Source organism: Scophthalmus maximus, chromosome 13, assembly GCF_022379125.1.
Source record: "Scophthalmus maximus strain ysfricsl-2021 chromosome 13, ASM2237912v1, whole genome shotgun sequence".
Classification (NCBI taxonomy): Eukaryota; Metazoa; Chordata; class Actinopteri; order Pleuronectiformes; family Scophthalmidae; genus Scophthalmus; species Scophthalmus maximus.
Window position 1 is genome coordinate 8,314,244 of NC_061527.1, and position 16,584 is coordinate 8,330,827.

A 16,584-nucleotide genomic window follows, 5' to 3' on the forward strand; every position below is an offset into this window, starting at 1 on the left:
TTTCTTTCTGTCAAAAGTTTGTGTTTGCTCATTGTGGAATATAAAGTGTAAAGTGCTTTGAGTGGCCGTTACGACTAGAGAAGCTCGAAATAAATGCAGCACATTTACCACATTCTACAGCTACTATAGAGAGCCGACGTTCCCAGTGTGCTGTGTGGTTTGTTTTATTTCTTTAGCTAATCATGTTGTTGTTTTGAAAAACCATTTAATATCGTTTTCTATCTAAGGACCTGGCTCAATCAGAGCGATCTCTCCAACAGCGAGTTGTCTGACGGAGGTTGTGCGATCGGTTTCGGTTTGTCTGTTTGTTAGCAGGATTACTTAAAGAGTTAGAAAAGTTAAAAGAACATTTTTTCAAAAGATAGGTCTCAGCCATGGTAACAGGTTGGGGCATCCGGATCTGGATCAAGGAATTCTTTTGAAGGATTCTTCACCATTGCGAGATGATGGTGAAATATTCAGGGCAGCTGGAGATGGGGGATGCCTTGCCGGAGGTCTGTGCTCTCCGAGTGCTTTTATTGTATAGCACCAAACACGACATACATTATCTCAAGGCACTTATAATAGTACGGTCTAAACCTCACAGAAACCATTCCCACATTCATACAGCACTGCCACATCAATCATCCTTTCAAACCGCCCCTGGCACAGCCATCAGGTTGTTTGGGTTCAGTGTACTGTCCAAGGTCTCGTCAACACGCAGACTGGAGGAGCTGGGGATCTGACCGCCGACCTTCCGATGGGTAAACGTCCCGCTCTACCTCCTGGGCCACAACATTCCACAGGAGGAGGAGGCGGCTGAAGAAGCAAGCATGGGAAAAGCCCAAACACTCGACTTGTACTTGTGTAAACTGCGCCAAGGTGAATCTCTGCCTGCGCTGCCCCAAACTGAACTATCACAAGTGTGTAGGTTTACAAAGAAAGTTAGAGGTTGCTGTGTGTCAGTCAAACTACTTACAGTGCTGGTCTCAGTTTCTTAACATAACAGAAGAACACTATGCCTTTGAAACATGAAAACGCAGTCTCAGAAAAGGTAACTTGCACCCCAATCCCTTCACACGCATGTGCGCACACACACACCATCAGATACATGCAGTCATTCATTATGTTTCAAACATACACTGACACACGTGTTTTCCAGCGGCGTCACACACACACACACACACGCACACGCACACGCACACGCACACGCACACGCACACGCACACACACACGCACACGCACACGCACACGCACACGCACGCACGCACACACACACACACAGACAGACGGACAGATCAGCTGTCAGTTCACACTCAGGCTGACAGACAGTTTATTGTTAACAAAAATGCCACAAACATTCAGACAGATAGACAGACAGAAGACCAATTGGCATCAATTACATTGCGGGCTATTAAGGACAATGGATTCATGAAGATAAGCAATGGGATGAAAAAAGGAAGAATCTTTTCCTCTGTAAAAACAATGTTTCTAGTCTATATGTTGGCAGTCGCTGCTCTGTTTCTCCTCAGTGTGTCTATCAGCTGCTTCTCTCGAGTGAGACAACAACGAACACGATGCTGCAGCGTACTGATCAATCAGACACAAGTTACACAAAATCTAAAAGGTGGTCAAGGTTGTGAACTGCTCACCTTATTTTTTTCTTTTACTTTGGTCCAAATCAGAGAGAGGTAATCCTTAGTGTCAAGTCGAGATAAACCAGGGTTTATAAACAAGCCACATGATTTGCTGGTAGTTTGTTTATTGGTCAGTTTTAGTAACATGTAATCCTGCCTGGTTGGATCATTTGAGGATACTTTGAAGTTAAAACAAGGCTGACAACAGTCTCTCTACTTCTTTTTCTTTTCATTCATCCTCAGCTGCATCATATTCAGATTATTTTATGTAAAGTTGTTTACTTGGGGGGAAATAATTGGAACTGCTCATACAGGTGGTAATAAATCCAAATACCACCTTTGATAAAACAGGATGTGTATTTTCAGCATACAGTGAAATACAGTGCTCCAATGGGAGAAAAACAAGGCAATACCTATAATACCAAAGCCTTACAGGTACTTACAACTTCATGTCATGGGAACTATGCTGACTGTATATTCATTTTACAAATATTTTTAATGAAATCACATCAAATTATCCGCTTCACTGTCTCTCTCCGTCATCCACAACAGCATCGACATTCGACACACCATGAAAAGCAAAAACGTGAACGAAAAGGTGATCGCAGTCTCAGTAGCCCAACACTCTCCTGTCTCCGCTCTGCATCCTTCTCCCTATTCTCTTTTTTGTCCTTCACCTTCTCACTTCTTTTTCCCTTCATAAGCTCCTCTCCATGTTTCCTCCTCTATTGTCTCTATCCTCCTCACATGACTCTCATCTCTCCTCACATGACTCTCATCCCTCCCCTCACCCTCCACCAGTACAAACACACACACACACACACACACACACACACACACACACACACACACACACACACACACACACACACACACACACACACACACACACACACACACACACACACACACACACACACACACACACACACACACACACACACACACACACACACACACACACTTCACTCCTCTCAAGTGTTGCTGTTTTTCTCCCTGATTTGATGACATGCAGCAAATTACAGACTGCAGTGAGAAGCTGCATTCCTTCTCTGTACACCCCAAGCCCTGACCAGCTGAGTCTCTCCCTCTCTCTCACACACACACACACGTAAATGAATACATAGGGGCATTCCCGTTTGCCCCACAATAAAGCAGCCAAAGAAATCAATTGGTTAACTAAAAAGACTTTTTGAACAAGCATTTTTTGCATTTGTCAGAGGAAACGGACACAGGATCACCCTGTTGTTTTTTGTGACTACTGTTGTTTGACTGTTGTTTTAGAGTTCGACAAAAAAATACATGATGCTAAATAATAAATAATGATAAGAAGAAAAACTTTAATCGAGAGTGTAACAACATTACTATGTTCGACCCTCTTCCTAATACAGATAGTGGTTACAACAAATGGCTAACCCACCGTAACGTCACCCATTGGTTTGTGTACTACTGTTCGAAGTCTATTTTGCATTTTTGCCAGCGCCATCTTCGGTTGTTTAAACCAGATGTAACCATATTCAGAGAGAGCTTGAGGACACTGCACCGTGACATTGACGATCACACAGTATCCACACACCATTGCAATTTTCTCATAGACATATAGAAACTGTTCCTGAGAATACAGACTTCAGGCACTTCCCGCATTGGCTTCACTTTCCGGACCCGGAGTCTATGTACATTTTTAATGTATAGTCTATGAGTTACACCGAATACTTCCTTGTTTTATGAATTAAGTGATACAGGAATTGAAGTACCCTCAGCCTCTGACCAGTTAGTCACATTCAGCCTAACGAACCTCGCCACTAAAGTTTGGAAAGGACAATCCCCTGGAGCACCTCTGACTGTCTTACACAAAACAGGTTTTAGTGCCTTAAAAACATTCACTGAAATAGTCAGAGCTACAAACCAAATGAGCGGCTCACTTTCCATTAAAAAAAAAAACACGAGTCATCTTAGATTCAATGAACTTGACCTCGACCAGCAGAGTTGAGCAGGCCAATTCTATCAGATAGTTTGGATGGATTCATATTTCAGTGACCAGAGGTGTCATATACAGAACAATTTGTAATCGATTCAGGTTTTCCCTTCGTGGTCAGTGGGAACATGTGATGTGCACCCTGACGTCCCAGGGGAGAGTCAGTGATGTGCTATTCAGTCGGCTTCATGGAAGAGGAAATGTTGTGCTGGTGCGAGGGCTCGGGGGGCCATGTTTTAAAAACCGTGACCTCATCTCCAACGCCACCCCTTTTCACAAGAAGGAGAGCCAAGGAGAGAGAGAAAGAGGGAGAGAAACAACCTGACTGACAAGGAGGGGAGCGAGTGAAAGCAGACATCCTCTCTCACTGACAGCAACTTTGTGACCACTTTGCATGGGGGAGAAAAAGCCCATTCAGAAAACTGGACACAGAAACAGATACAAACCACAAATACAGGCCCCCACTCCTATGAGCATACCATGCACACATACACACTTGAGATTATTATACTTGTGAGGACCTTCATTTTAATTCAAGGTCTCCTTCATTCTTCATAACAACTTCACAATTCTTATTTTGACACAATAAATTGTTAGGACATCGGTCCTATAATTTTCCCCAATAGATATGACTTTTCTGTCCAATGACACACAGACATTTTTTATTCAGCAAGACTTGAATACACATCCCCCCAAAAAATCCTCTTAGAAACCACAGAATGAAGTCGTTCCTTACAGAATAACCTTAAGACTTGCCTGAGAATCCGAACGTTTTCATGTCACTGAAGGTTTAATTGATAACTTAAAAAGAATTAGTTGCAGCCTGAAGCAATTTACTGATTCTTAAGGAAACAACACTGTTGTTCACTTGTTGAAGGCAATAGAAACTCAATTAGCAGCATCAATTCCGAGAAACTCATAATATAATATTTGTATTTATCCGCTGTAACGGAATCATCAAGAATCGAATTGAAAAGACAAAATTTGATACAGGACTTTTTCGTAGAATCGAAAATTTAATTAAGAGGAGATCAGTGCTGATATCCTGATCAAAAAATGAGATTTTTGTCCATTACCAAGGGTCAAGACTGAACCTCACCTTTTTTGTTGCTTTCTGGGACAACAAACAGCATCTGGATGCAAATGTCCTTTTTCACAACTTTTAACTTTCATCCCACTTGATCTAAAACATAAACACAATTCGTAATCCTGAACTTAATCTGTTGCGTAACCATAACTAGCACATGAGTGAGTTAGGGGGACTTGCCTTTTGTCCCCAATAATGTGACTGTGAGTAAACAGATGTAGGTCCCCACAACACGAGTAATACCCCGGACCCCACACACATGCACACACTGGAGGGCCTCTGCTGCTGGGATAAATCTGCAGTTTCCTGAAGGGAAGCCCACTACTCCCCCAATAAATCCCCCTCTCTCTCACACACACACACACACACACACACATCTCTACATGCCCTGTGTGAGACCTCCCATTGTCTCCCAGTAGGAACTGGGGTTGGATTGGGGGGGGGGGGGGGTTCTGCCAGGAAACCCATCGGACTGGCCTGAAAGCTGCTTCCTGGAGGTAGCAGGAAAACACCGGAGAGAAGACAAGCAAAAAATGAGAGCTGAACACACACACACACACACACACACACACACACACACACACACACACACACACACACACACACACACACACACACACACACACACACACACACACACACACACACACACACACACACACACACACACACACACACACACACACACACACACAAGCATCCTGCGGCCAACAACAGCACAGAGGTCGACATTACATGATGCATCACACTGAGGTTAGATAACATGTTAACACTTTTGGTGAGGACTAACGTGTTTGTGTGTGTGCTGAAGCTCACACACAGTAACATTGTCACCTCTGTCCCTCATGTCACATCACCAACTTCCAGTGACTGCCAGTGTACAGAGAAAATAAATGTATTTTTTTTCCCCTTGATCACAATCGAGATGACTTGAAACATCTTGTGCGTCCTGCCTCTCCTCTCCCTTCCTTCCAGATCCTCCAGCAAACACAATCGGGCGCATTCAGCCTCCACAATGAGGCACTGTGCGTCTTTGTGGCGACGCTGTTTTCGAACAGTTCAGGGAGGCCTCGTTGTTTACTACCCACCGCCCCCACCTCCCATGTCACAAAGTGAATTCAATAAAGTTGCAGGGGAACTCAGACATTTCAACACAGTTTCAAGATGAAAAGGCAAAGTCTGGCAGCTGAGTGCTGCCGCAGGCGACAAAGAGAAAAGCAGTCTACGGATGCTGACATTCAGTCACAACTTTTACAGAACAATCCCAGATCCATCCACCGTTCCCCTCGGATCTCCTCAATACTTTGGTTGAACCCACTTGGCTTTTGTTTTATAAATAAATTGATAAAACCCCTGTTCACATGGTCATAAATTAAGGTTCAATTTGATTATCTGCATGTACGAGTCCTTCTCTCCTCAAAATCACAGCCGCTAGTTTCTCTACAGACTCTTATCTCCACATTCGAGTCTTGTGAACCTGATTTCTGGCCGTCTGAACTCCGCAGATCAGGGATGGTCCACATCACCTATTTCACTGTTATCTGAGGATAATGATTTAGACGGATAAATACTAACTACTTCACAGTTAAACAAAAATCCTGTGAGTAACGCAGCAGACGGTTCATCTAGCAACGACGACAAGATCCCAGTGTGAGTTTCCTTGAGTTCTTGTGGTGCATTTACAATACTGTGCACACGCCATCGTATTCTCACGAATAGACGAGACCCCGAGGTACCTAGAAGTCATTACTTGAGGCAGAAACATGCTGCTAACTAGAAGCAGTCGAACAGACATATTCTGGCAGAGCACCGTGGACTAAGAGCTGGAGGTGCTAACCCTCATTACAGCTGCTGAAAACCACCAAACAGCAGGCTGCTGGTCACCGTCCAACATGAGCAACAGAACTACAGTGCTGTGCACACATTTTAGACTCTAATCCATCGCACATGCGATCAGACCCAGTTAATTCTGGAGCAATGTACGGCGACCCCGAACATACAGAGTCATAAAGAACTTCAAGAAAGACGAGGAGTCCTGCAGCAGATGGTCTGACCCCAACAGACCCCGGCCCTCACAGAAGACCGAAGAAGAGTATGCAAATGACCTTGTTTACAAAGGCGAGGGACGGTCAATATGCTTACACGTCATTAAAAGTGTTTAGCATTTTCATATGGATTTTCTCTTCTCTGTAAGGAAGAAGGAAGCAGGAAACAAAAAGAGTGCATTTGTTGGGAAAACTGCAGCGTGGTTTTTCATCCAGTAAACATGGAAAACCTCAGCAACAAAAGCTCCGACTGGAAAGGCAACATTATACGATTCTCTCTGGAAACAATGTCATTGGCATCATTTTACAGCCTAAAAAGCTGCAAACTGCATGTGGTTTGTATCCTAGCAGCAGCGGCGGCAGCAGCATCCCGTCAGCTGAAGCTGTCACATGCCTGCCGGCTGGCCGCCCCTCCCTGGAACAAAGCAGCGCTCACAAATCGAGTTTTCCCCCAATTTAGCCAGCTTCCAGCTCTGACATCACGTTGCATTTTGGAACAATCACACCTTGTTTTCCAGACTTGTTTCCCAACATGACAAATTGAACCTCAGTAGAAGTTTGGAGTCGACTGTTTGGCTGAATTTTCTAGCGACTGTAGACCTGTCGCTCTTTTCTCTCATTTCATTTTTTTTCTAATCACACCCGCTCTCAAAAACTAAACAAACCAGTTAATGGAGCCATAATATGCTTTTCCAGTTTTTCCCTTCCCTCTAGTGTGTTATATATAGGTTTTTTGTTTTATGTAAAAGGTCTCCGAGCCAGGAGTCCGCAGTAAAAAGAGCCCCTCTCCCCGACAGAAAACACTGCTCCTCAAACGCCTCATCAGTAGTCTGGCCGATACTTCATTGACATTGTGACATCACCATCTCACGGAAGTGCGTGAGGCACGCCTAGCAGCTGGGTAAAGCAAGAGCGGAGTCCGACAGCGCCTACATGCGCTGGAAGCGGTTGACCAATCACAACAGAGTTGGCCAGATGGCCGATCAGAGCAGCCGACTGGGCTTTATCGGGAGGGGGTCCTAAAACAGACCGGAGCTAGACCAAGTGTTTCAGACAGAGGCTGGCAAGAAAAGAGCTGCAGGAACATTGGTTCAGTAAACGTACCCCCAAAGTACCAAGAAGTTGACCCAGATATCTGCTCTTCAGATTTGTGCCTAGGAGGAGACTGTGACCCGATTGTCTCACCAGTAGCAAGTGGAGCCTCCAGATGTTGGATTCTCAACTAGAGAGCAGGGCCAGATGTCCGCCTCTGTTGTTTTCTACCAAGAAACAACTAAAACGTGTGTCAGTTATCATGTTATTTCCCCTCCACTGGTGGCAGTCATAGCAGTTCGGCATCTCTTTGATGGCGAGGGTCGGGGGTAATGACAAGGCAGAGGACGCACGCAGGTCTTTGAAATGTCCTCCAAAGCTCCGGAGAGCACACCTCCATCACGGTGGAGCCGTTCGTGGGCTCTTACTCTGTTTCTCATAATGTGGTGAGTCAGTGAGCCTCTCACATTCAGGCTGCTCATCATTCCTGTGATCTCAGTGAGATGCAGTTCAACGCCCGTCAGGCACAACGGGAAAAAAACTTAATTGAACATGTTGATGCCCCTGCAGTCGAATCCGGGTAATTCCGCCAAAACTGCAAAAGAAAGTGAATCGATACAGAAACTTTGGCTTTTATTCAATTCAATGTTGCCTTGATCATTGAAACAAATGACTAAATCAGTGGTTAACAAATGATAATTGATTATTTGAGTATTTCATTACAACAACTTTTACAAAAGATACATACGGTAAAACATAAATTAAGAATATATGGCTACAGAACTGGGAAGGTAGTGTAGTGTTTTCAGCTGCAGTTTAAGGGGGAACGTGTCAGTGTTTGGGCCTTGCTCTGCTTCTTCTATGACTTCATAGGGTAGGCCTTTTCCACAGGCATCTCAGTGCAAAACACAACATTTGTTCCATTATGAGCCAGTGAACAGAGGTGATCTCTGTGCCGCGGTGGCTTCGGGAAACCAGGCCCCTGCTTTCAGAGTGTGACACTTCAAGTTCAAGGCCTCGATCTCTGCGTTGTTGCTCGGGCATCAGATTCACGAGCAGCAAAGAGTGAGGACCTTTTTTTTTGTTTTTTTAAAGGCGGCTACAGAGAAAGTCTGAATACAACCACAAAACTTTCATTGTTTGAGCCAAAACTGAAAAAGTTGGGTTCAAAAGTTTCTGGCATCACAGTGACACGCAGTAAGTTTTTCCAAAAGCAGTCGTGGTTTGGTACTTTCAGAGAGAAACGGCCGGTTTAGGCAGAGTTAGAAATCAGGCGATTTAGTTTAGTTCTTGAGACACAGGAGACAAAACTTGTCTGCCACGTTCATCTATTTTTCCCAGTAAAAAACAACGTGCCTGGTGAGGTAAAGAAATTCACCAGATGCTGCCAAACTCTTGTAGGGTTTGGTTATTTTGTTGTTTTCCCACCCTGATGCTAGTGTACAGGGTTCCATGAGTGTCTCCTTCCCAAGCCCTGCCGGTACTCGAGTTAACGTGGGTATTTTTAGCCCCCTGCTTTTCATTGAGTGTTTCTGAGGCTGGGGAGATAGCAGAGGGAGGAGCGTCTGATTGGGCCACAGGAGTAGACCTCACTGACAGTCACATAAAGTCGTACTGCTCACAGCGTTTTGTTTCCTGCTCCTTTTACGTTGATGTCTTGTTTTGTACGAGCGCTTTGGGTACTTGAAAAGCGCTTCATAAATCCAATATATTATTATTATTATTATTATGAGAACCAATTGTCCGTGGGCGAGTGTGACCTCGAATGAATGTAAACCCTCCGCAAACAACAGAGCAGATAACCAACAGAACAGTTGCTATAACATTATCAAAAGTAATAAAAACAACCTTTTAAGGATAATCCGTCTATAATCCAGATTTCTCTTATTGTCAATAAATACTGTACAAAAAACTTGTCGAGAAACAGTTGAAAACATCAATGAGATTCACTGTTTCACTGGCTTTTTCCTTCATTACAATAAACCTGGGTACTGTAGTTAATCTCGAGTCCCACATGCACCAGCCTGCTGCCATAAATACTCCCCAGATCATAAGATTTGTTTTGATCCACGGCTCAAAATTGTCTCCGAGAAATACCCTCTTTTCTTTACTCCCGTTTGAGCAACAGCTGTTACCACCTACAGTGGAAACGTGTTTAAGGAAATAACTAGGCATTTATTATTATAGAAGTGTTTGTTTTTAAATATTTATTCTTTTTACCGTCACAGACATGGAAGGTAAGTCAGACATTGAGATGTTACGATTTACGATACCAGTGCTACATTGATACTTTGAAAACAGTGCCAGAATTCTTTTCTTTACAATAGCACAGAACAACGGTTGATGATGAGAACTGATTGTTTTTTAATTGCTAAGGCAAATTGAAAGTTAAAATTTTGTCTATTTACTATTAACAGTTAATATAAAGTACTGTAAAGAATACTTAACTTAAATATAAATATGTATATAACTCTTAACAAATTTACATAATAAATAAAACATAACCCAACTACAATAATTTAACACTGAATAATAATTTCTGTTCTTATTACATTAGCAGTCAAACACGGTGCATCGGTTATTTAACTATTTATCATGTGGCATCACAACAATTAAAGAGTGTGTCCTTGTCCTCACAGTCTGAGATGAGTAAAGCAGAGCTTGAATTAAAAGAGATGACCTTTAGTTCATTTTACTTTTCCTTTACACAAATTAGTATATTAGGGCGAAAACAGCTGTTTCATCTTATGATCCAAGGGCAGGGCTAAGATTTTTCTAAATCAGGGGTCATGAAGGGGCCACATTTTACATGGAGGGGTCAAGGATATACATTTTTTGACTTTGTTCAAGCTCTTGAAGACATTTAGAAAATAAAAAAAGTCTCTACAATTTTCAGATTTATTGGAACTTTAACCTGTGGTTCATCTAAAACGTAAAACCTGAGACACTTTTCAAATATCAAGTTCCAAAGTTAATGAGATTTACTCATTTGTAAAGAGTCAGGCGACAGGTGACCCGATGAGGGGTCAATCAGATTCTATGTATGACCAGTACCCCTCTGGCCCCACCCCTGGAAACACCCATGTTAAAACCACAATTAAGACTTTATTCCCCATCTCCAGACGCGTTTTGTTTTCTCCTCATCCTAATCGTTTTATCTTAAAATATATCACAAGCATGAGTGAGAGATATCTTTTCTTTTTCCATGCAATTATTTAATTTTGCTGACATCCAATGCGACTGTAGAGTCTTTCTCTGTCTAATAGCTGGACACGATTATATAATGTCAAAAGGAAAGAACCTAATTGATTGAATTCATTCAAAAGTCAAGACGAATGACAGGATAATAAAAAAAATACGTGGACATGACTGCAAAGACATCAATCCGTCATGAGATTATTGATCTGCACTCTGCAGATAAAGAAACCTCACATTTCTGGGAAATGAAATATTAGCTTCAAGAATAGTTTGATTGAGGTAAACAAACTCGTGATACTGAGACAACTGGGCCAATAAAATGATGCTGCACTAAATTCCTGTAAAAGTGCCACTCATCTTCAGCAAGCAAAGCTTTACCTACAGTACGACCCAAAAAACCACGTTCTCACCCACAACTGCCTTTGTCAGACTATTACATTCTGCAGTTGTCTTGTATTGTAATGTCTTTGCACTTCCTGTCAAATGCTGTAAGCGGCTCCAAAGCCCATGTTTTACAATTAATGTACATGGCCACTGCTGGTTGACAAACTATGACGTATCAAATAACGGACAGTGTAAGAGATTCTCCTACCTTCCAGGGGCATTATGGGAAGCCACTCCAATCGGGGAATCGGGCATGAAGCAGAAAGTGGCAATTTCCATTTTCAAAGCCTGGATGCCTGCTAATTACGATGAAAGCCTCCTGCTATCGGGTTTCACACCGGCTTGACACTTAAAACTAATTGTTGCCTCAGAAAAAAAGCTATGCTTGAAGTCTACAAAGGTAAACAGACCTCTGTGGTTTCCATGTAGAAGATCAAGCATATAAGTTAAACATTTGAAGAGAAGAAACAGTGATTGCAGCCAGTTTGGCCTCAAGATTATGTCCGAAACTAATAAACAAACAGCTCTGCCTTCAAGTGGAAGTGTTAAAGCTGCACAAAGAAAAGTTCAAGGACAACTCCACTGATTTAGCTTTGCACTCCTGCAACAACGTGGGACTCTCTAAGGACAGTTCAAATATAACTATAGGAATATAAAATAACTGCAGCAGAACCAGAGCTATTTTCTTTTTCCTCTCTCAGCATTCTTCCTCCTTTTCAAAACCTGGTGCATGCATTACCCACAATGCAACTCAACTTCTGACAAGTTAGTTCAGAGATGGGTGGGGGGGGGGGGGGGGGTTATGGTACTTAATGTTGGCAGAAAGAGTAGAAAAAATACCTATTATTCCAACTTGGGAGTAGATAGTTAACCTGAATTATCTTCTTTAGCGTTGTTATGTAGCGTAAGCAGCTCTATAGCACGTGAAACAAGACAGCGTTTCCCCTTTGCGTTGGATTCTATTTATGATATAACTGCCAGTTTTTATCGTCACTGTCAGAAAATTCATGATACCTCACAATGACAAGCTGTAGGCCAACGTGAAAGTGGTTTTTTTCCCCACATGGCTGCTCGTAATTATGGTTTAAATTATATGACATGATCTCTGGAGTTCCCCTTCAATTCAATCAATGGCACCAAACTTCTTGAAATACATTCCTCAATTGGAAGAAGAGAAAGAACAGGATCCAGTGATGTGATGCCAGTAAAATGTTTTTACTAACCAGATGAAGATCAAAGAGACGTAGAGAAGAAGATGTGCTTGAAATCATTCTGGCAAAATGCAAAAAGACAACAAGCTGAGGCTGAACTCGTGCTGCGTTTAAAATCACATGGGATGAATGGCTGGAGACTGAGAGATTTCTATTTCGACGACTTGTATTAAAATCATTGGACAACACGAACGGTTGTTTGATTGCAGATTTGGTCAAGCGATGGTGGGGCTGTGCGATATCAGGATATCGTGTCATTATTGAAAAACTTGGCAACGCAAAAAAAATCATGGCGGCGACTGAACGTGACAGGAGAAGGACTCCGGCCAGCCAAGACACCACAAGGAGCTTGTACCGAAAAGTCCAACTTTGACTGGAAAATCGTACAGTACAGACTCGAAACACCACTTATCTACTTTACGGCTCAAGCAAGAATCATGTCAAACAGCACAGAGGCAACAGACCAGCCACAAAAGTACAGTCGAGTGCTCAAAACAAACCCCAAACTCAGACGCTGCAGGAGGCTTTTGCCCATGATACAACATTCGGCAAAGAATCACAAAGCTGGAAGGAGATAACGGCTGCTGATGCACTTCAACATCTGCAAAGGCAGAGAGGAAATGTACATGTTTGAGAAAAGGTCGAGGTAAACGAGTACCGTTATCTGTGCCGATATCTGGACATGAAACGACCTCCATCGGGATACAAGATACTGGTCATATGGCACAGCTCCAAGTGATGGTTAGAAATACTTTTCTATTAATATCAATATATCTGGAAAGCCACCTTGTTATTTTTGAAACACCGTTTCAAACACATACGGAAAAAAGTCTGCGGCTCCCGGTTGTAACGACACTGTTCAAAAGTCAGAATCTCATAATTACAATAACTCTGATGTGACATAAACGTGGTATAAGGTGTGTGTATGAGAAAGACGCTGACAGACACTCTTGTTTTTTTATATGTTGTGAAATATCACAATTGGACACTATCTTTTTGCAGACTAGGCTGCCAGTTATTATTTTCTACTTTATTGTGTCAGTGTTAGGCCTCAAGATTAGCACTAACGTATTAAACTCAAGAACCCAACACTTGCGAGTCGGGCCTTTCTCTCTGCTCACTGCATCGTGTCACTGCAGTGCACCGAGTAACTCAGAGTCTTGCAGGTGCTAAAATTAAAAGCACTGGTAATAGCTCCGAAAATACGACAGCACGAAAATTATTCAGCGGCAGGACTCATGAGCACGAGGGGCCGAGCCACATGGAATTCAGTGGTAGTTTAATGAACTTTTCTGAGTTGTAGACCAGGTGAGACTTGCATCAGTTAGGAAGAAAAGCTCACGCTCGTCTCAGACCAACATGTCTGGAGTATCAGAGTGTTCCACTGACCCGCTGCCGCCTCCGACTACACTTACAGAGCATCTATTTTTGCGGCGACTGCAGTAAGTCAAACCCCAGGCTCCTGTTGCAGGAAGACCGCTTCACCGGAGGGAGCTGCGCAACATTGCTAAGAGCTTGACACAAATTCAAAGCGGTTGCATTTGAGCACAATGTTCTGTGCCGTACTTGCTCAACTCATCGCTGCACAAGTAGATTAGCCTGTCTTCACCAATTGAGCAGCTCACTGGTATTTTTTTAAGTTAAGTCGAAGGAAATATCACAAATCTAAGAGTTTGGCACCTGCAAACATATATCACGTGACCATCCACGTACACGGAGCATGTACGTATCGGTGTAGACAGGAAGAACATTGTCCAACTCAGTTAGTGACAGAAAACACTATTAACGAGAATCAACAGTGAAAAGTAAGACAAGAGATTTATCCTCTTGGGGACGACGAGTAAGTGTCAACAACTCTTCGCCTTCACCACTGGTGGTCAAGTCTTGACGGGTTACAACCAATCAGGGAGCGATTGTTGGTGACTGTCATCATCGTTTCCAAACATCTCCATTTTGCCCGTCTATTCAACAACACTGGGGTTTTCAAACTTCCAAACTTCTCAGTTTTAGCCCCTCGAAAAACTCCGGAGCAGTGCGGACAGCCGGCGTAAACTTGGCAACAGTGATGTGTTTTAAAACGAAAAAACATATCAATGTGGGTGGAGCCTAAGTCTCGCGATTTCCTGCACTTATTAGAATCTCGCTCCACTACCCACCGGGATGGGAAGGAACCTTACTTAAATCAGATGTTTCTCCTTCTTCTAGTTATCCTGGTATTAGTTGCTGTTTGATACTTCAGGGACTCGCACCAGAGCCTGGTCCAGAGCCTGGTGAGTAGCGTTTTCGTTTCGCACCTCATCCAATCAATTTCTAGAATCAAACTCAACTGCAGCTTCTGGAAACCGCTGGACGTGACCTTTTGCTGCAGGTCATGGCCCAGCAGACTAAACCGGACCAGCAGCAGGGACACGTCTGCTGAGGCCTGAGTCACCCAACATCTCAACATCCACAGATTTAAAAAAGATTTTTTTACTCTGGGAAAAACAAAGGAGGCGGAGAGGATGCACAGTGTAATAACAAGACACTCCTGACAAGAGAAGTTTGGAAGGGGGGGGGGGGGGGGGGGGGGGCTGTTCCTGTCGAATGTACTGTAACAGCCTCACCCACAACAGTATCTGACAACAACAAAATAAGATTTCAAGCTTTATTTACACGGGACTTTTCCAAACACGATCTAAAAACAGAGGTGCTTTACGGAAAATAGCAATTAGGGGAAAACTATTCGAAAGAATAAAATACCAACAACAAAAAAAAAGAAGCAAAGACAGCATAAGTTGTCATATGATATTTTCACATGAAGTGGCCTGAATGAGGCTGTGTGGGAGTTGGTCAGAGTCGTGGAGCAAAGACCACAGAGGCACAATACTTCACATCTACAACACCAACATAGTATACAACACTAAATGTCCCCTCTCAAGACTGTCGCCCTGAAAACAACTGTTTCCTTTTAGTCAAGTCAGACGCGGAAAGGGACTTTTTAGTTAGTCGTTTTGAGAGATGAAAATAATTCATGTGTCAAACAGGACAGAGAAAATCTCTTAGAAATGCATAAAGAACCAGTATTAGCTGTTAAAATAGTGACGGTTACTGACAAAAGTCTTTTAAACTCCAAAAACAACCATTTTAAAAATAGAAACAAATCCCGAAAGACACAACAAGGGATTATGGCTACAGCAGCAGCAACAACAACAACAACAACAACAACAACAACGGGACATTAAAACACCATAAAGCCCAATAAAAACATAAAGAGACAATAAAAACATAAAGAGACAATAAAAGTGCTGGAGATGTCCCAGCAGCATTCAAACCCGCTGTGCATCACCAGCAGCTATTAAAATACAGTATATTCAAAGTTTTATTGAATACACGTACAGACTACAACATTAGTCGAGATCGATAAATCACGTGAGGAAGCTCCGAAACCAAAACACGCGGAGCGTTAATCGCTTTGGCGTTTTTTTTTCCCGGAAAGTCAATCAGTCACAGGCACTAATCAGCTAATCAATGCGCATCGGCATCGTGCGGGACGTGTCCTCCTACCTTCTGGCTTCTACTCGTCCAGTCACACTGAGTCGTGTCATGACTTTCTGAGGACGTAGGGAAAGTTTGGGAGGAGAAGAGAAGAAGAAAAAAGGAAAAGATTCCCACCCCGGTGACTGAACCACCAGTGTCAAGTTGGGAGAAATCAAAAATGCTCTTCCGGTTTTTTGATTTCACAATAAAACAATAGTGTGCGTATAATGCTCATGCCCAATTCAGAGGTTTGTTTGTATTTACTACATTTGTTTACCAGCTTTCTGTAAGTGATTGTGCCATGTGTATGTAATGTGTCTTAAGATGTTGTGCTTCATTTAATATTTTGATATTGAGATTTTGTAAAAGGAAATTACAAAAATCATTAATGACGTCCTTTTATCATATTCCGTTTAACATCACCAACTACTTAATAATCATATTTCCCACAGAGTATATTTTAAAATACACTTGTGAATTATGTGAAGTAGATTTTCTCTCTTTAACAAGTGATATATTT

At 42.6% G+C, this 16,584-nt stretch overlaps 1 protein-coding gene across 2 annotated transcripts in view; it reads right to left on the reverse strand.

Moving 5' to 3' along the window:
• The window catches only part of kank3 (KN motif and ankyrin repeat domains 3), a 29,092-nt gene extending 12,871 nt beyond the window's left edge, over positions 1 to 16,221 (reverse strand). For both annotated transcript variants that reach the window (XM_035647669.2, XM_035647668.2), the window contains exon 1: positions 16,092 to 16,221. The gene's annotated coding sequence lies outside the window, so the exon portion shown is untranslated. The remainder of the gene's footprint in view (positions 1 to 16,091) is intronic.
• Positions 16,222 to 16,584: the final 363 nt, after the last annotated feature.